This window comes from Ranitomeya imitator, chromosome 1, assembly GCF_032444005.1.
Source record: "Ranitomeya imitator isolate aRanImi1 chromosome 1, aRanImi1.pri, whole genome shotgun sequence".
In the NCBI taxonomy this organism is placed as follows: Eukaryota; Metazoa; Chordata; class Amphibia; order Anura; family Dendrobatidae; genus Ranitomeya; species Ranitomeya imitator.
In genome coordinates this window covers 494,067,281-494,087,594 of record NC_091282.1, presented here as the reverse complement: position 1 = coordinate 494,087,594, position 20,314 = coordinate 494,067,281, and the positions used below count along the sequence as shown (strand labels likewise).

Below are 20,314 nucleotides of genomic sequence, written 5' to 3'. Positions count from 1 at the left end.
GCAGAAAGTGATTAAAAAATCTCATGTCACCGAAAATGGTACCCATAAAAATGTCAACTCATCCTACAAATAACAAGCCCTCACATAACTCACAGCCCTCTGTCAGCAGAAATATGGAAAAATTATAGCTATCACTAAAATATGGGGATGCAAAAATAAAAAGTATCTATTAGTGTGTGACAGCAGCCAAACATAAAAAAAATTATATAAATCTGGTATCCGGTAATCGCACCGACCCGAAGAATAAAGTTATTTAATTACTTATACCGCACGAGGAATGGTGTAAAAAATAAATAAAACCAATTCTTGACCTACTACAGATTTTTTTTTATTCAGCCTCCCAAAGATTGAAGTAAGACTCAGCTCACATTTATCCTGCACTCTGCGCTGAGCACTTACACCAGGGTTTCCATGTATATCTATAAAAAACGTGATTCAGACGGAACCTCCAATGGAAGATTCCCTATAATGAGGCAGATGGAGGCACTGTGAATGCCATCTGTCCTATGATCCGGCGGTGTCCATCTTTTTAGGAGAGCAAAAAATTGTGATAGGCTACAGTTTTTTGAAGTTCTGAAAAGAAGGAAACTGCTGAACAGAGGCCAAACAAAGTCCACAGTAACTCTGTTGCTTCATTTTAGTGAATGGATCCTTCGGGGGTCTCTTCCACGTCACTTGGAGATTTAGATGGAAACCCCGATGTAAGTGCTCAGCGCAAGGTGCTGGATGAATGTGATCCCAAATGTTATGTAAAATGCTCCCAGTAAATGCTTCAACTCAATCCACAAAAAAGAAAGGTCATTCATCTGTTAACGGAAATATAAGGGGCTTGCATGTTACTGATAGCACAAAGGCTCTGGAAAAGCGTTATGGGCTTTCGTCCCCTAAAAGAAATCCATCTGCGCTTCCAAATCCAAATGTCCCTTCCCTTCTGTTTGGCATTTCTGTAGCGATGAGAGCCCACCTAATTTATGGGTGCATAGCTCCAAAACCATGAAATGGGCACAAAGTACTGGCACTACAATGTACTGGGCACTACAACTTACTTGGGTCTAAAATATACTGGAGAATACAAATACCATATGGCTAAGCAGTACTGTACAGCCAAATATGGGGTATTTCTACATTCAGCAGAAACTGGGGGACACATTTTAGTGCCATTTTTACCCATTTTATAGTGTGATAATGTAAAATCTAGTGCTAAAACAAAATTTTGGTGGTAAAAATGTAATTATTGATTCTTCACTGCCCAATGGTATAACATTTTGTGACACACTTGTGGTGTCAATATGATCACTGCACCACTAGACTAGATCATTGAGGGTTGTAGTTTGTAAAATAGGGTGACTTATGGCTGTTCTGGCACCTTATGGGCTCTGCTACTGTGACATGACACCCTCAAGCCAGCCCAGCAAAATCTGAACTTCAATATGGTGCTCTTTCCCTTTTGAGCTTTGCACTGTGCCTCAAAAGTAGTTATTGACCACATATGGGGTAGCGGTGTAATCAGGAGAATTTGCACAACACGTTTTGAGGTCCATTTTCTCCTGTTATACTTGTAAAAATGAAAAAACCTGGGGCTAAAATATTTTTGTGGGAAAAATAATTTTTCCTCATTTTCACAGATTAACTAAATCTGTGAAGCACCTGTGGGTTCAAGTTGGTCACCACACATATAGATAAATTCCTTGCGACGTCTAGTTTTCAAAATGGGGTCACTTTTCAGGGATTTCCACTTTTTACACACAGCAGGAACTCTCCAAATACAACATGACCCCCGAAGACCATTCCATCAAAGTCTGTGTTCCAAAATATCATTGCTTCCCTTATGAGCCCTGCCGTGCACACAAACAGTAATATAGGCGTATTAAGGAGAAATTGGACAATAGATTTTATCCTGTTATCCTTGTGAAAATAAAAAATTTGGGGCTAAAAACATTTTTGTTTGAAAAATGTGATTTTATTTTCATGGCTCTACATTATAAACTTCAGTGAAGCACCTGGGGGTTCAAGGTGCTCACCAGCCATCTTGATACATTCCTTGAGGGGACTAGTTTTCAAAATGGGGTCACTAGTGTGAAGTTTCCACTGTTTAGGCACATCAGGGGCTCTCCAAACGTTACATGACGGCCGGTAATGATTCCAGCTAATTTTCACCTCCAAAAGTCAAATGGCGCTCCATCCCTCCAAGTTCTGCTGTGCGCACAAACAGTCTATTTTCTCCTGTTACCTTTGTGAAAATAAAAAAATGTTGGCTAAAAGAACAGGGTGTCCGCTAATTATTCCAGCAAATTTTGCCTTCACAAAGTAAAATGGTGCTCCTTCCCCTCCAAGTCCTGCCATGCGCTTAAACAGTCCCCCATATAATAGGCATAGGTAATCAGTGGAAATTGCACAAATAATTGTATGGTGCAATTTCTTCTGTTACCATTGTAAAAATGTTAAATTTGGGGCTGAATGAACATTTTTGTGGAAAAATTAGATTTTTTTTATTTTCACCGTTCAACGGTATAAACCTCCGTAAAGCACATGGGGGTTCAAGGTGTTCACCACACATCTAGATACATTCCTTGAGGAGTCTAGTTTCCAAGATGGGGTCACTTGTAGGGGGTTTGACACTGTTTAGGAACATCAGGGGCTCTTCAAACATGACATGACAATTATTCCAGCAAATTTTGCATTTGGCCTGGTCGTGAAAGTGAAAACAGGCTCGGGGGAGAAGGGGTCAAAGGGGCAGTGAAAGCATATGGTGAATGCCCCCAGCCTGTCGCTAAGAGGTATTTAGCACAATTAGTACACCTGCAAGATGGCTCCCAGCCAATTTGTAGGAGTCATCCTGGATAAGACTCCCTTAGGGACTTCGCCAAGCAACGAGTTGAGTTATTAGGGAGTTGGTGTTCTTCTAGTGCAGTTGTGAGGTCCCCTGGTCCTGATGCAGCCAGGCCGAATCACTGGTCCCAGTGCGGCCAGTGCCTGAACGTTATCCCCTGGTTCCGATGCGGCCAGTCCTGTTCCCGAAGTTCACTGATCCTAATGCGGCCAGTACCTGAACATTGTCCCCTAGTCCTGGTACGGCCAGTCATGAAACCGAAGTCCCCTGGTACCCGGTGTGGCCAGTGTTCTGTTCCCGAAGTCCCTGGTTCCAGTGCGGTCAGTTCTGAGCACTGTCTCCTGGTCCATGTGCAGCCAGTCCCTGCTCCAGTATCCTAGACTGTTGTGTCTGGAAAAAAGCCCTAGTCTTTGTCAGCAAACCTGACCTCTGGGGTCAGCATCTGCATACCGGGATCTGCCTAGGAGTCATACCTGGCAGCTATCTTCAGCCCAGTCTGTTTTCATCATCAGGAGCTCCAGTGAATACCTGGTAGCCGTTTAGCTATGGCCCTTCCTAGGTAGGCCTGTCCTGTGGCAGAGTAGGTCCACAAATCGAAGTGTGCCACCGTTGGGCATACCAGGTATACCACAGCATTACAAATTATTAGTATAATATCATGTGGAATTTAAATCAACCATAACAAAAAAAAACATACCTAATTGTTATTTTTTCATTCCTCATCACACAACCCTCAAAAAAATGTAACAATTAAAATGTACCCTAAAAGTGTTTATTTTTAAATGACTCGTCAACCAAATAAAGCAACAAAAAAGCAAGCCCATATATAACTACATTAACAGAGAAATAAGAGTTATATTTCTTTGACTGTAGCAGTATAAAAAAAAAAATTCAGTTACAAATGAATCTATTATTGTGCAAAAATGGTGATACAAAGAAAACGATCCATATTTGGTACTGTCGTAGTCATACTGACACAGAGTAAGGGTATCATGATATTTATGCTGATTAAGGATGGGGTGACATGGCGATTTTGGCAGTGACATCTATCATGTGACAAAAGACTGCTAAGCTTCGTAGTTATATCGTAGGGCAACACAGTGAATGAGGTTGCATTGCAAGCAAGTTGCATGAAGTCCAACCGCAATGGATTTTTTTCATTTTGCGACCTTTTCGTAGTACATTCGGGGTTGCAACCTGACCCCATTCATTTGTATTGCACTATGTACCATATGTTGCAGCGACATATAGCAAACTCTGGTCATGTGACAGGTATCACAGCCAAAGTCACAATGTAGCCCCAGCCTTATGGTGCAAATTTTTAAAGTTTTGCCCTTTTTTATCATCCATCCAGGATTAATACTGTGAAAGTTTATTGTTATAAGTTATTTATACTGCAATAGACAGAAAAATAAAAAATTATGGCACCTGCAATGTGACGATAAAAAAGCAACAAAAAAGCTATGTTTTGGAAAAATTTGTGAGATTTGATAATTAAAATGATGGCCTGGCATAAAATATTGATGAATTATCCTCAGCATTGGTAATTTATATCACATTGATGGTGGTCTGACACCTGTGATCCCCACTAATATGTTATTAGTTCTAGTTGCAGCCAAATAAAAACACCGAATGGAGCTGGACAGCACAGTTAGGGCTCCTTCTCACTTGCGAGAAATACATCTGAGTCTCGCAGGTTAAAACCCTGCTCTGGCGCCAGCACTCCAGAGCAGAGCCTGCGGCCACATAGCAAGACATGGAGTTGCAAGCTCCGCTCTGGAGTGCCGGCGCCAGAGCAGGGTTTTAACCTGCGAGACTCGGACGTATTTCTCGCAAGTGAGAAGGAGCCCTGAAGTTTAATGTCTAGCTTATTTGCCAGGCACTGTGGGTTAGCTATTATTCCAATGAATAAGAAAACAATGGGGTCCTTTTGTATCTGCTATGTCACAAACCTATATCCCACACAAATTCTGCTTCTTTGCTCCTAGAATGGAACAGAAATGGAATTCAAAACCTCAGTTGTGAATAATCTTAGCTTTACACTTGCCCCGTTTTTGTTGAATATTTTTGCTCAGCAACTAATCTGAATTTATAGCAAGAAAGGTGATAAACTGATATATAATTAGTCAATTTTTCAATCCGTTACCAATTATCATTATTATAAGAAGCCACAATATAGTATGTTAGTGCTAACATTTGATGAATACTGACACCAGATGGGTTTCAATGACTTACAAAGGGATCCATTTGTCTTGGTTTCCAATTGATTTGATGGAAAGAATAATGATACCTACAGTATGATGCTAGATAGCAAATATGATAGAAATGAAATGCAATAGAGGCTAAAAAAGTAACTTTTAAAGCAAACAACAGAAAAAGAATACAGTCATGTCAAACTGAGGGAACTGAGTAGTTCTTGTCCATGAGTTTTAGTTCAATAGAAAGCATAATACAAGTGGATACATCCACAGCAGTTCTATGTAAAGGGGTGGTATGAATAGAGGTGATTAGAAAATCTATCAATATCAGATAAGTGGGTGTCGGACACCTGTCATTCATTTAATCAGCTATTACTATGTTCCTTGGCCACTGGAAGGGACGTAGGCGAAACACCACAGCTCCATACACTGTGTAGTGTCTGTCCTCGAGCACAAAAAGTCAGCTCTCATTGAAATGAACGAGAACCGACCAACAGTACCACAGGAGTAACAGTGATCGCATCTTCAGAATCTTGCTATATTTTGAAAAGTTATCATTATTAAACATTATTAAAGGGTTTTCCCGCTAAATAAAAAATATATGATAGCTGGAAGTCCAAATACTGGGATCCCTCTTATCATAAGAACAGGGGACCCAAAGACCCCTGTGTAATTGCATGGGGCTGCGTGTATGTGACCACTAGTGATGAGTGAGCGTGCTTGGATAAAGTGTTATCCGAGCATGCTCGGGTGCTGACCGAGTGACTTCAGCGTTTTCAAAAAAATATGTTCTGAGTCCCCGAACCTGCATGTATTGTGGCTGTTCGACAACTGCGACACATGCAGGGCTCGCCTAACAAACAGGCAATCCATTCATGTATTGCGGCTGTCGAACAGCCGCAAGACACGTAGGTACAGGGACATATTTTCCGAGCATGTCGAAGACACTCAGCACACTAGCATGCTCGGATTACACTGTATCTGAGCACGTTCACTCATCACCACTGCTCCATTCAATTTTCTAGGGCTGATAGAGTGGTTACCTCCCTCAGTCCCAAATAAGCAAATTCACACAGAAGACTTTGGGATTGCCATTCTCATGATCAGTGGAAGCCCCTAGCAATCATACCTATGCTGTGGATAGCTGACAAGTGTATTTAATGTGAAAACTTCTTTAACTATTGCTTAGTAATGCTGAAAGACTATCTGAAAACTAGTTGGCCAGTTCTATAACATTTGTGGTAATACACATCTTATATAGTCATAATATTTGTGTCATATTTTAAGATTATACTTAATTATATTATTATTAGAACAAATAGTCTGATCTAAAGAAATGTAGTACAATGATATGTACATTACACAAATATCTGCACTTCAAGTACAACAAAATGTCAAGATGTAGATAGATAAATAAATTGATAGATACAGTCGATATATGTACTGCTTTCTGAATAATAACTAGAAAATTATCTTTTTACAGCGCATAAGAGGTAGTATTAGATTAATATGCATACATTCATTGGTGGATTTTTGACATTCAGTACTGGAGCCGCTCTGATCTCACGTGGATTGCAGAGCACAGAATCAGTAAGCTACTTATTGACTGCAATCTGTTTAATCTTCATCTGTTTAACTTTTAGCTCGCACAAAGCTTCTCACCAATGAGGGTACATTTTCACTACATCTACAGACTCCTTTTCTTTCTCAGGCAGCAATAACAATACTGTAGTCTAATTCTAATCAAAATGGGTTTGTTTTTCATCAAAGAATCTGCTGACATATCATGAGAATACATGATGCATGAATCAAATACACCAATGAAAACTTTGGATTCAAGGGTAAAAATATTTTGAGGTAAGGGATTAAACGATTATTAATTCACTTCAGGTCATTCGTTCGTTGGACATCCAGGACAAGTAAATCCTGAGATTCAAAGTTCACATGTGAAAGCACACAGGCACAGAAGAACATTTTATAAAATATACATACAAGCAGATGGCTGGTTAGATCACTTATACTAATGTGCATGACCCTACCTACCAAGAATATTACAAAATCCTGCTTATATTCATTTGAAAAAATGTAATGGAAGCAATTTTATGTTGAGAATAGACAGAATGATTATTGATTTACAATTATAGAAAGATATATACATAGATAATAGTTATTAAATAGATAATATATAGATATTAGATAAAACGAGAGATTATAAATAGATCACATATATATCTATATATAGATGATACATAAATATGAGATAATATATAAATATTGGATATGAGATAGATAGTAGATAGACAGACAGATAGATATGAGAAAGATAGATATGTCTATAGATAGATATGGGATAGATAGATCTATAGATAGATATGGGATAGATAGATAGATAGATAGCGATATTAGATAATCTAAAGATAGATATGAGATAGATAATATAGAGAAAATAATTATAGATGATAAATAGATCAGAAAATGACATACTGATAATAACACAGACGAGATCAGACAGATACATACATATATAGTTAGAACACAAAATATTATTAAAGTGTCCACTATGTGTTATTGCGCTGCATTTGTAAGATACAGGTGATAACAAAAGTTGGGTGAATGTGCTGATTCGGAGTTAGTGGGGTCCTACATACTACAGCTCATTGTTATTTATCCCAGTAAACAGCCCTTCAGCAGGACAGGCATACAATGGAAACACAACACTCACCAGTGACCCATGCCAGTCCTGTAAAGTCAGGGCAGTTAGGTGTGCCAGGGCTGGATGCTGCTCATGGCTTCCTGCTGTAACCAGGAGTTGTCTGCCAGCTGCCTAGTATACATAGAGAAGAGAGCAGCCTCAGCACCAGTCACACTGGGAATGTGTAGCCGCTGCCTCCCTCCCTGCCTCTGCCACACCCTCTGTCCGTCCAGCTCCAAGCCTGATTATGGAGCATGAGCCAGACACCTCCCTCCCGAGCCTCTCGCTGCCATTCCCTCTGTGACTTGTCTCTACGCATTTGGGCAAACTCTTCCTCCCAGGAGTTCTCTGCCTAGTACAGACGCAGACAGCCTTGTCCGAGAGGCTCTACAAACAGTGTGCTATATATACAGAGTAGTGCAATGGCTGGCATGTAACATCACTACACGTCCAGTCATGCACCTGGCTGCTGTGTGAGCGCGTCCTTTCCTGTCAGAGGTTATCAGTCCCTGTCAGGAGCAGAGCCTCCTTTTCCCGCCCATTTCCAGTGTGACGTCATTCCAGGGGACTGCGCTCACTTGTAGCTTCTCCCCCGTCGTCCTTGCAGTGAATCACACACAGGAGTTACCTCATGGTGCCGGTGCTGGGTCCTGCAGCCTCTCTTCTCTGTGAAGAGCAGGTCACATTGAGCTGCGCATGTTATTCCCGGCCAGCACTTTGCCTTTACATCTTGTGAAGAAGAGGATAATGGCGAGGTTGCCATAGCTACAATGGCGGCATGTTTGAACAGAATTCAGGAGCAATATTCATTCTCGTGACCAGTCTCACAACTGTTCCTCCATTACTCAGTATTGCTGTCATAATATCACACCAGCTAATGGGATAAACTATGTATCAAATGTTAGCTCTAAAGAAAACGATTAGAATAGCGAACAGGGCGCTTTACGTGAGGAGCCAAAATAGACGCCATGCTTTCATTTACTAGGTATGGCTACGTTCACATTAGCGATCCGCTAATGTGCGTCGCTGTTGCGTCGGCGACACAGCGGCGACGCGCCCCTATGTTTAACATGGGGGACGCGTGCGTTTTTTTTGTTGCGTTTGCCGACACGTGCGTCGTTTCCGACGCTAGCGTCGGACGCAAGAAAATGCAACAAGTTGCATCTTTCGTGCGTCCGATTTTCGTCAAAAAACGACGCACGCGTCGCAAAACGCAGCGTTTTTGCGTGCGTTTGCGCGCGTTTTTTTGTGCGTCGTGCGTTGCGTCGCCGACGCAGCGGCGCGCAACGCTAATGTGAACGTAGCCTATCTGAGGTTAGGAGCAACAAATGTCAGTTGTATGGTCAATGATGACTGCTAGGTTATGTAGGACAGGAATCACAAGGGTTAATCTGAAATTTTAGTAAAAGTTACTCTCATCTTCATATATGGATATTATAGTTTACAGCTTGTTGCCTTGGAGACCGACTACCACTGCTTAAGAGAAGAACATGTGCTGTGCTGGCAAGCTCATTACTATTGAGCTTGTAAACACTGTTTTGAAGCTGGCCAGGATCGCTGGAGAGTTCTGTTACCTCCTAATCCAGAAGAGATTACAAACTAGACATCAGCAGTGGTCTGTCTCCTAGGCAATGAGCTAAAAGCAGAAGAGAAGTGTTAATGTATTACTAACTTAAAATTTTAAAAAGCAGTAAATTGCAATTGTGCTTTAGCCATCCATGAAGCTGGTAAAAATCCTTCACATATGCCATGCTTGGCCCCAATAAGGCAATAAAGCCTATACTCACCTCCCGTGTCGGCGCTGTTCCCGCTGTCCTGGGGCTCCTGCGTAGTTTGTGACACGTGACCCCAGCACCCAATCAGCGCTGGTGTCACTGTCTCCGCCTTCTATTGAATTGAACATGAAGAGGAAGTCAGAGATCAGCTGCAACCCGGACTTCCTCTTCATGTTTAATTCGTCCGAAGGGGGGAAAAGTGACACCAGTGCTGATTGAGCATCAGCATCAAGTGTCGCAACACTGCATCACAGCCCCGGGGAAAGCGAGTGCCGACACCGTGGGAACAGCGCTATAACGGGAGGTGAGTATAGGCTTTTATATTTTCTTAGGGCCAAACATTTAGATCAAGAAAGGGATGTCCTAGTAGTACAGAACCCCTTTAATGTAGGACAATGTGTATCATATTTCAATGTTAGAATAAAACAGACGTATCATTGATGCAATCTGTACAGGTGCCCAACAGGTAAAGAGGCCACTATTTTTCTTACACAGCGGCCCTTTTCTGTCTGTGTCCACCAGTGAATAAAAATGTCGCTTTCCTCACAAATGACATATTTATGAAACATTTCTGACACCTGCTGGTCATTTTTATGCCCTATCCTGGCACTCAAGTGCAAAACAAAGTTTTATCTGCTGTTCTTAAATAGTTGCATAGGGAGGGATTGTGATGTTGGCAACATAGATATGGTTTCAGTATGTTGTTAATACAGTTATACCAGAAACCGCCCTATCATACTCTACCCTTCGCAGTTGCATTCAGAGACTTTGAATAGCCGATGCACCCTTTTACGGCGGTCATTAAAGTGAACGTGTCAGCTGATAAACATCAAATCCACAGGCAGGATGCATCAGACACTAGTGGAGTGTCCCCCAGACACAGGGCCACGAGTTCTCGGTACCGGGCCTCTCTGATTCGGTTCTGAGGCTGTCACGGTGGCTGGACTCGGTCCGTGACCCTGCTAAGGGGCGTCCAATAAAAGATGATAGGAGTCTGTCAAGGTTTCATGACGCCACCTGTGGTGTTCGGTCAGGGTGATCGACGCTGCTGTGGTGTGGGGTCCGCTGGGGTGATGGAATGGCAGCTGGATGGTATACCTTCCCAGAGGTGAAGTATGTCCCCAGGGCTTCCCAGTAAGGTGAATGGTGATGGTGTGAGGTGCAGTCAATAACGAGGACACAAGGTTGCAGTCTCTTTACCTCTTTACTGCAGACTTCAGGATCCTCAATCCAGAGCACGCTTAACAGGGCTATCTGAGACCGGCCGGTCCGATGGGGCACTTCCAGAGTTCCCTTTGCAGGTGGAAATCAGTGCCTACCACTAGCGCCTGTGTGTTGTAGTGCTACCCTGCTGAGCATTCGGAATAGTCCTCACAACTGCTGTTCTCGTTCGTTCGTTCTTTCTAATTCTCGCTTGTTCCAGATGTTACTAGTTTCTCGTCCCCAAGTATGTTATGGCTAGGACGCACCCGTATGACGGGAAGGCTCGGAGCTCTTCCGGGACCCTAGAGACGCCCCTCTCCACGCGTTGCCCCCTATGTCTTCATAGGAAATTTAAGGTAGACAGCCAACCTATAATTAACTGTCCTGCGGAGTTCGAAGTAAGGCCTAGAGTCAGTTACTTCCGCGGTGTTCCGGCCACCGGCTACGCGCCTCAGTAGGATGTTGCCTCGGTCTCACGGCATGACTCCTACTGGTTCTCCTTTGTGCTTGATCTCGTTTCTCACTGTTCCACAATATCCTTCCCTTCGTGTCACTTTCTTAGGATTTCGCCGCGGGGTGTGCAGGCGCGGTACCGTAACGTTCTGCTCTGTTCGCTAGGCACCTGCCAGGTTCCCACGCCTGACAGGGACCCCCCTGTGTCTTCTCCCTGCAACACCCCCTGCCACGGGATGTTGCCTGAATCCAACCCAGTCAGCTTCTGACTAACTTCCTATCCAACCCCTAGTTTTACCAGTGTGAGGAGTGGCACAATAAATAAAGCCTTTTTCTCCCCCTAGTGGCCGGATTGTGAAGTGTAATGTGTGCTGGTGATACCTGGTCAGTAGAATTCCTTCAGTGCCATCAGACGTACCATCACTCCCCTTAGTGGCAGAGTGTCATACTGCAACGACCAGATCTCTGGGGCGCTGCACTAGCTGTATGGACTCTGCCAGCTATGTTTGACTCTGAAATGCTGTGACGTTTTAAAGAAAAATATACTTTAACCTCTTCACGACCTTTGACACAGGGCCGGCGTCAGCACACAGCGCACCCGGCCCTGAGCAGGCGGGGAACCCACTCGCCTTCAGGGACCCAAATGTACTATGGGGGCCCGCTGCTTGTGCCAGTGCCTGTAGAAAAGCCGCGGAGACACCATCACGTGTTTCTCAACGCAAGCAATAAATAGCCAGGTCTTTCACCGGGAAGGAACAACCACGGGAAGGGCAGCATCCAAAAGGAAAACCACCTATGCCAAAACATGGTATCCATCCACAGACAGCTGTTTTGGGATATTTGCCCCTCATCAGTGTGGAGTAGGAAACTGGCTATTAGGAGCAGTGCCTGGTAAAAGGACTATAAACATAAGGATGAATGACCTCGGGGAGATCAAAACATCTAACACCGCGGAGACACCATCACGTGTTTCTCAACGCAGTGATCCAGAACACTGCTCCCATCCCTTATGGGAAATATGCAAATGCATGTAGAAAAGCCGCGGAGACACCATCACGTGTTTCTCAACGCAAGCAATAAATAGCCAGGTCTTTCACCAGGAAGGAACAACCACGGGAAGGGCAGCATCCAAAAGGAAAACCACCTATGCCAAAACATGGTATCCATCCACAGACAGCTGTTTCGGGATATTTGCCCCTCATCAGTGTGGAGTAGGAAACTGGCTATTAGGAGCAGTGCCTGGTAAAAGGACTATAAACATAAGGATGAATGACCTCGGGGAGATCAAAACATCCAACACCGCGGAGACACCATCACGTGTTTCTCAACGCAGTGATCCAGAACACTGCTCCCATCCCTTATGGGAAATATGCAAATGCATGTAGAAAAGCCGCGGAGACACCATCACGTGTTTCTCAATGCAAGCAATAAATAGCCAGGTCTTTCACCAGGAAGGAACAACCACGGGAAGGGCAGCATCCAAAAGGAAAACCACCTATGCCAAAACATGGTATCCATCCACAGACAGTTGTTTTGGGGTATTTGCCCCTCATCAGTGTGGAGTAGGAAACTGGCTATTAGGAGCAGTGTCTGGTAAAAGGACTATAAACATAAGGATGAATGACCTCAGGGAGATCAAAACAACCAACACCACGGAGACACGGTTGCTTGTGCCAGTGCCAGCACCCGCAAGTGACCCTCCTGCCCACTTGCTCAGGGCCCCAGCACTAGTGATACTTACCTCTTCCTGTTTCTCCATTGCAGCGTCTTTTGCGTCTTATGACTGAAGTTTCAGGTCAGCGGGTGCGATGACGTGACTAGTGTGCTCCCTCTACCCAAACAGTAACAGTGCAGAATGACTGTTATCGACACCGATCTGGGGCACCATGCAAAACCTCACCTCGTGGGGTATGCTTGATCATGAGGAAGGTGAGTGGTCAACCTGATACTACACAAGGGGAACTTGTTAATGATCTCAAGGCAGCTGGGGCCACAGTCACCAAGAAAACCATCGGTAACACATTACTCCGTAAAGGTTTAAAATCCTACAGTGCCCGCAAGGTCCTCTTGCTCAAGAAGGCACATGTGCAGGTTCGTCTGAAGTTTGCCAATGAACACCTGGATGATTCTTTGAGTGATTGGGAGAAGGTGCTCTGGTCAGATGAGACAAAAATTGAGGTATATGGCATTAACTCAACTCGCCGTGTTTAGAGGAAGAGAAATGCTGCCTATGACCCATAGAACACCATCCCCACTGTCAAGCATAGAGGTGGAAACATTGTTTTGGGGGGTGGTTCTCTGCTAAGGGTGCAGGACTACTTCACCGCATTAATGAGAGAATGGATGGAGCCATGTACCGTAAAATCCTGAGTGACAACCTCCTTCCCTCCACCAGGACATTAAAAATGGGTCGTGGCTTGGTCTTCCAGCAAGACAGTGACCCAAAACATACAGACAAGGCAACAACGGAGTGGCTCAAAAAGAAGCACATTAAGGTTATGGAGTGGCCTAGTCAGTCTCCAGATCTTAATCCCATAGAAAACTTATGGAGGGAGTTGAAGCTCCGAGTTGCCAAGCGACAGCCTCAAAATCTTAATGATTTAGAGATGATCTGCAAAGTGGAGGGGACCAAAATTCCTCCTGACATGTGCACAAACCTTATCATTAACTACAAAAAATGTCTGCTGTGCTTTCCAACAAGGGTTTTGCCACCAAGTATTAAGTCTTGTTTGCCAGAGGGATCAAATACTTATTTCTCACTGCAAAATGCAAATACATTTAATTTATACAATGTGATTTTTTGGATTTTATTATTGATATTCTATCTCTCAATATTAAAATTAACCTACCCTTAAAATTATAGACTGTTCATGCCTTAGTCAGTGGGCAAACTTACAAAATCAGCAAGGGATCACATACTTATTTCCCAAACTGCATGGAGCCCATTGTATATAGAACATCGTATATAAGGCCCATTATATATTGAACATTATGTGGGGCCTATTATACACTGGAGTATCATATATGGGGCCCATTATATATGGAGAATTATATGGGGCCCATCATACACTGGAGCATCATATATGGGGGCCTTAATATACTGTAGCATCATATGGGGCCCATTATATATGGAGCATCATATGGGGCTCATTAAATATGGAGCATCATATGGGGCTATTATATATGGAGCATTATCTGGGGCTCATTATTTATGAAGCATTATATGGGGCCCATTCTGTTTGGAGCAATATATGGGGAAGTTTATATACTGGAACATTATATGGGGCCCATTCTGTATGGAGAGTTATATGGGGCCCATCATATACTATATGGAGCATTATATGGGGCCCATTATGTATGGAGCATTATATGAGGCCCATCTTATACTGTATGCAGCATTATATGGGGCCGATTATGCATGGAGCAATATGTGGGGGCCATTATACTGTTTGGAGCATTATATGGGACCCATAGTACTGTATGGAGCAATAAATGGAATCTATTATATACTGTATGGAGCAATATAAGGAGCTCATTATTTTGTATGGAGCACCATGTGGTGTCCATAATACTGTATGGAGGACTATACTGTCTGGTTTCTGAGCTATTCTAGAATTTACAATAAATATCACTCATGTAATGTAAGAAGTAAGTGAAATTTTTGGCATTGTACTATACCTATATTTATCTGCCATATCTGTGCATCATGAATTGTGGTATGTGTTAAATGGGCTCACTGTGACTCTTTCGCCAGGGGCCCACAAAAACCTTGAGCCGGCCATGCTTTGACATATAGGTACGTCAAAGGTCATGTCTCCGTCCTCACAAGTTCAACTGGGGAACGAAGAGGAGAGCCGAGTATATATTTTTTTAGAGGCTTATGGGGAGTGCATCATACTACGAGGGATGTTCATTAAAGATTTCCCCTGATCCACTTCCTGTGGACAAAGTGCAATAAAACTTGGCACAGTTATTAGTCCTTCTCTACATAGGTGCCACCTAGGGACACGTACTTCTCCCATCTCTTTAAGCAACTGTAAACACCTCGCTTGTAGAAGTCAACAGATTGCTCCAAAAGCCACGTTGTGACTTAGGAAATCAGAGTCTCATCATCTGGGAAATGCTTGCCCTTCAAAAATAACTTCATTGTTAGAGATTAAAGTCCAACGGTGCGAGGTCAGGTGAATAAGGGGGATGTGGTAGAATTTCAAAGCCACAGGAGCATGCTTCCATTTGGGCAACATGTGAGTTGTGAACTGGTGCTTTGTCTTGCAGAAGGCGGACCTTTGGTGAGCATGCCACGTCTCTTGGTTTTAATGGTTTTAATGGCCTCCCACAATTTCTGCAGCAGTGAAGCATAGCATGCCCCAGTGATCATGGTACCCTTTGCTAGGAAATCCATCAATACTACTCTGTGCTGGTCCCAAAATACTGTGAGTATGACCTTGCCTGCCGAGGGTTGGGCACGTGCCTTCTTTGGAAGCGGTGAGTCCTGATGCTTCCATTGCATCAACTGGACTTTAATCTCAGGATCTTAGTGATAGACCCAGCTTTCATTCTGTGTGATCAGTCTGTTGAAAAACTCCTCCTGGTTTCCATGGTACATCGTCGGTAGAGCCTGAGAGCATTCAACTCGTTCCTGCTTCTGAAAAGGTGTGAGCAGCCGGAAAACCCTGCGAGAGGATACCTTATGCATGTGAAGATGGTCTAGGTGGCGAATGGCTACACGGTGATTTTCCAAAATGGCGACCTCCATTTGCTGGATGGTGTGTTCATCAATAGCAGAGTGGGGTCGCCCTGGAATTGAAGCTGTTTGCACTGAAGTCCGACCACAATTTGAATTGATGATGCCAGTTCTTGACTACATTTTATGATGGGGAATCATCACCATAAACCTTTCATCTCATCGAACGTCTCCTTTGTTGGGCGGCCTTTCAAGTAAAGGAACTTGATGACTGCTCTGTATTCCACTGGGTCCATTATCAAACCTCACATCACCCAGGACCTGTAAAATCAAGACCGTTATGAGTTCTGCGCATAAACCATTGCAAGGTTCAACAAAATAAACATAGCCTTTCTCGCATAACAGCAAAACAAAAGATACAGTAACTGTCCATTTGCCTGCGAGATTCACCTGCTAAGGATACAATAAACTTCAGCTCCCACTTAAGCTCCAAACTGGAGACTTCCTTGCCTCCAAACACAGACAGAAAAAAAAGCTCAGTGGTAGGTAATTTAACTTCCCTAACCACACCCTTGGGGAGGAAGTATGGTGAGTGGTTGTCCCACCTATCTCTTACAGCCACTCTCAAAAAACCCAACCCTGTCATAGCCGATTAACCACCCTCAGCACATAACATACTGGAGACAAACCTCTAGGTTTCACATCACGGAAGATAGGAACCTTCGTGACACATTCACCCTGTCACAATAGGCATATGGGGAGTGCGTTATAATATATAGAGGCCTACTGGGAGTGCATTATACTATATATAGGCCTATGGATGGTGCATTATATTATATATAGAGGCCTATGGGGAGTGAATTATACTATATATAGTGTAGTGCAGTGTGACAGACAGGCAGTGACCACAGAAAAGTTCAAAACAAACGTCTTTTAATGTCCAAAGAAACTTACAACTGGAACACAAAAGGTATCCTCCGGATTGCAGCCGGGAAACAAGATAGCCCGTAACCAAGACCAGTTGTCATGGGCGACTGCACTGCTTTGTCACGCTGAGGGGTGCCAGGCCTTTTGGCTCCGCTTGGCTCCATGCTGCTTCACACAGGCTGGAGCTTTGCAGAGCCTCCTGCTCGGCAAGCTTGCAAACTAAGACTGACACATCCAACCCTTTGCTGCAAGGTTTTTTACAAGGAACCTGTGGCCAGAGACCACGTGTAAGACCTTGTCAGGAGGAAAATAAAAATAAAATATAATAATTTAAAAGGTTTTCTTAAATATGCATTGTGCAAATATCTTGCCCAAGACCAACACTTACTTTTATTATGCACTGCAATCACAGCTATGCCTGTGACTGCAATGCACTCCCGCGGCCTCAGTACGCTTCTGTGCGCTTCCTGGGGGACACATAGTGACCCTCGCATATAACACCGGTCACTGCCTCACAATAGGCATGTAGAGAGTGCATTATATTATATAGAGGCCTATGGGAAGTGCATTACACTGCATAGAGGCCTGTGGGGAGTGCATTATACTATATAGAGTCCCCATTACCCACATTTCATCATGTGCAGCCCCACTCCTGCCACTTCTTCATGTGAAGTCCCCCTTACCCCCACTTCATCATGTGCAGTCACCCTTACCCCCCTCTTCATCATGTGCAGTCCTCTTCCCTAAATTATCATGTGCAGTCCACTTCCCCCACATCATTATGTGCAGTCCTTCTTAACCCCCACTTCATCATGTGCAGCCCCACTCCCCCTTCATCATGTGCAGTGTCCCTTACCCCCACTTCATCATGTGCAGCCCCACTCCCCATACTTTATTGTGTGCATCCCCACTCCCCCACTTCATCATGTGCAGTCTCCTTTCACCCCCATACTCCATCATGTGCAGACCCCCTTACACTCCCCACTTCATCACTTGCAGTTACCCTCACCCATTGAAATCATTTTATACAGAAAACAAAAACGTTTTACATACTTACCTCACAGTTGCTCCCCAGCAGCGCACCTCTGCTTCCACCATCCGGTACATGTCGGCACGTACGTGATGACATCATCGCGTACGTGTCGTCACCCGCCTGGAAGTACAGAGAACATAGAGGGAGCGGCAGCTGCGAAGTAGTCAAGGTTAGACAACCGTGCACAGCTCCGAGAAAGCTCCTGGGCCCGGCGCTGATGTGTTCGCCATAGTCCCGCTTCGCACAACAATTGGGACGCGATTGCACATAGCATTTGGGGCCCAATGAGTAGAAGCACAAGAGCGGGCCCCTGTACCTGCGGGCCCCCTTCTATACTGCTGCTCACCGAGCCCCATACAGCAGTAAAGGCAGTAATGCACTGATGGCGGCCCTGGTTGGGGCTGGAAGCTGACTAGTACTCCTCTGTGCCGTGGTGTCAGAGTGCTACTTGTACCTTCAATTGTAAGCAAAAATCAAGGAAGCTGCTATGTTATTCTGGGGGAGCTCTTTTTGCATCATGGCAGAACTTGCTTGGATATAGGATTACCACCCCACTTTTTTGTTTTGCTCTCCTTTTAGTACAAGCAAAAATTAAGGACAGTCAAACATTTTTAAGATCTAATTAAATAACCAAAATCATTAATAAAGAAAATAAGTGATAGACATTTATGGTTTAGAATGCTGATATGAGCACTAACACTGATAGGAGCATACTATAATTACTATCTCAATATGAACATGCTCTTCCAGCTTTAAACAGAACCTAGCAGCATGTTTTACATATAGAATAAGGGGTATTTGTGTGTTGGTGATTTCCCAAATAAAAATATACTGCTATACCACAAATTCCATAATTAAAAACTGTTTTAAAGTCATTCTATTGTAAAAGTCTTCCGTATTTTCCAGGAAACTAGGCAAAAATGTGTTTTATTCAATTGGGTCAGCTTTAGTACTGTACATTAGGACTAGAGATGGGCGGACCCCTGGATGTTTGGTTCCAGCAGGTTCAGCCAAACAGTTAAAAAAGTTCAGGTTCGGGTACCAGAACAGTACCCAGACCTGAACTTGTACCCTATTCACTTGACTGGGGCGCCCAAACATCCAGTGTTTGCCACACTGTCATGTGCATGACTAAAGGGCATGTAGAGGAGCTGCGGAGACACCATCACGTGTTTCTCAACGCAGGCAGTGAATAGCCAGGCCTTTCCCCGGGAAGGAACAACCAAGGGAAGGGCAGCATCCAATAAAGGAAAACATCTAATAAAGGAAAACCACCTATGCCAAGCATGGTATCCATCCACAGACAGCTGTTTCGGGGTTTTTGCCCCTCATCTGTGTGGAGTAGGAAACTGGCTATCAGGAGCAGTGCCTAGTAGAAAGTCTATAAAGGCATGGATGATTGACCTCGTGGAGACCAAAACATCCAACACTGCGGAGACACCATCACGTGTTTCTCAACGCAGTGATCCAGAACACTGCCCCCAAATATGCAAATGCATGTAGAGGAGCTGCGGAGACACCATCACGTGTTTCTCAACGCAGGCAGTGAATAGCCAGGCCTTTTCCCGGGAAGGAACAACCAAGGGAAGGGCAGCATCCAATAAAGGAAAACATCTAATAAAGGAAAACCACCTATGCCAAGCATGGTATCCAACCACAGACAGCTGTTTTGGGGGTTTTGCCCCTCATCAGTGTGGAGTAGGAAATTGGCTATCAGGAGCAGTGCCTAGTAGAAAGTCTATAAAGGCACGGATGATTGATCTCGTGGAGACCAAAACATCCAACACCGCGGAGACACCATCACGTGTTTCTCAACGCAGTGATCCAGAACACTGCCCCCAAATATGCAAATGCATGTAGAGGAGCTGCGGAGACACCATCACGTGTTTCTCAACGCAGGCAGTGAATAGCCAGGCCTTTCCCCGGGAAGGAACAACCAAGGGAAGGGCAGCATCCAATAAAGGAAAACATCCAATAAAGGAAAACCACCTATGCCAAGCATGGTATCCATCCACAGACAGCTGTTTCGGGGTTTTTGCCCCTCATCTGTGTGGAGTAGGAAACTGGCTATCAGGAGCAGTGCCTAGTAAAAAGTCTATAAAGGCATGGATGATTGACCTCGTGGAGACCAAAACATCCAACACTGCGGAGACACCATCACGTGTTTCTCAACGCAGTGATCCAGAACACTGCCCCCAAATATGCAAATGCATGTAGAGGAGCTGCGGAGACACCATCACGTGTTTCTCAACGCAGGCAGTGAATAGCCAGGCCTTTTCCCGGGAAGGAACAACCAAGGGAAGGGCAGCATCCAATAAAGGAAAACATCTAATAAAGGAAAACCACCTATGCCAAGCATGGTATCCAACCACAGACAGCTGTTTTGGGGGTTTTGCCCCTCATCAGTGTGGAGTAGGAAATTGGCTATCAGGAGCAGTGCCTAGTAGAAAGTCTATAAAGGCACGGATGATTGATCTCGTGGAGACCAAAACATCCAACACCGCGGAGACACCATCACG

General features: G+C 44.1%; 1 protein-coding gene across 4 annotated transcripts in view; it reads right to left on the bottom strand.

The window, feature by feature from the left end:
- The window catches only part of SLC24A2 (solute carrier family 24 member 2), a 548,803-nt gene extending 540,872 nt beyond the window's left edge, over positions 1–7,931 (bottom strand). For 2 of the 4 annotated variants that reach the window (XM_069766047.1, XM_069766070.1), the window contains exon 1: positions 7,751–7,893. The gene's annotated coding sequence lies outside the window, so the exon portion shown is untranslated. Of the gene's footprint in view, positions 1–7,750 lie in introns of all 4 variants that reach the window. The other 2 variants (XM_069766061.1, XM_069766053.1) reach the window with 2 other exon arrangements.
- Between the last annotated feature and the right edge of the window lie 12,383 nt (positions 7,932–20,314).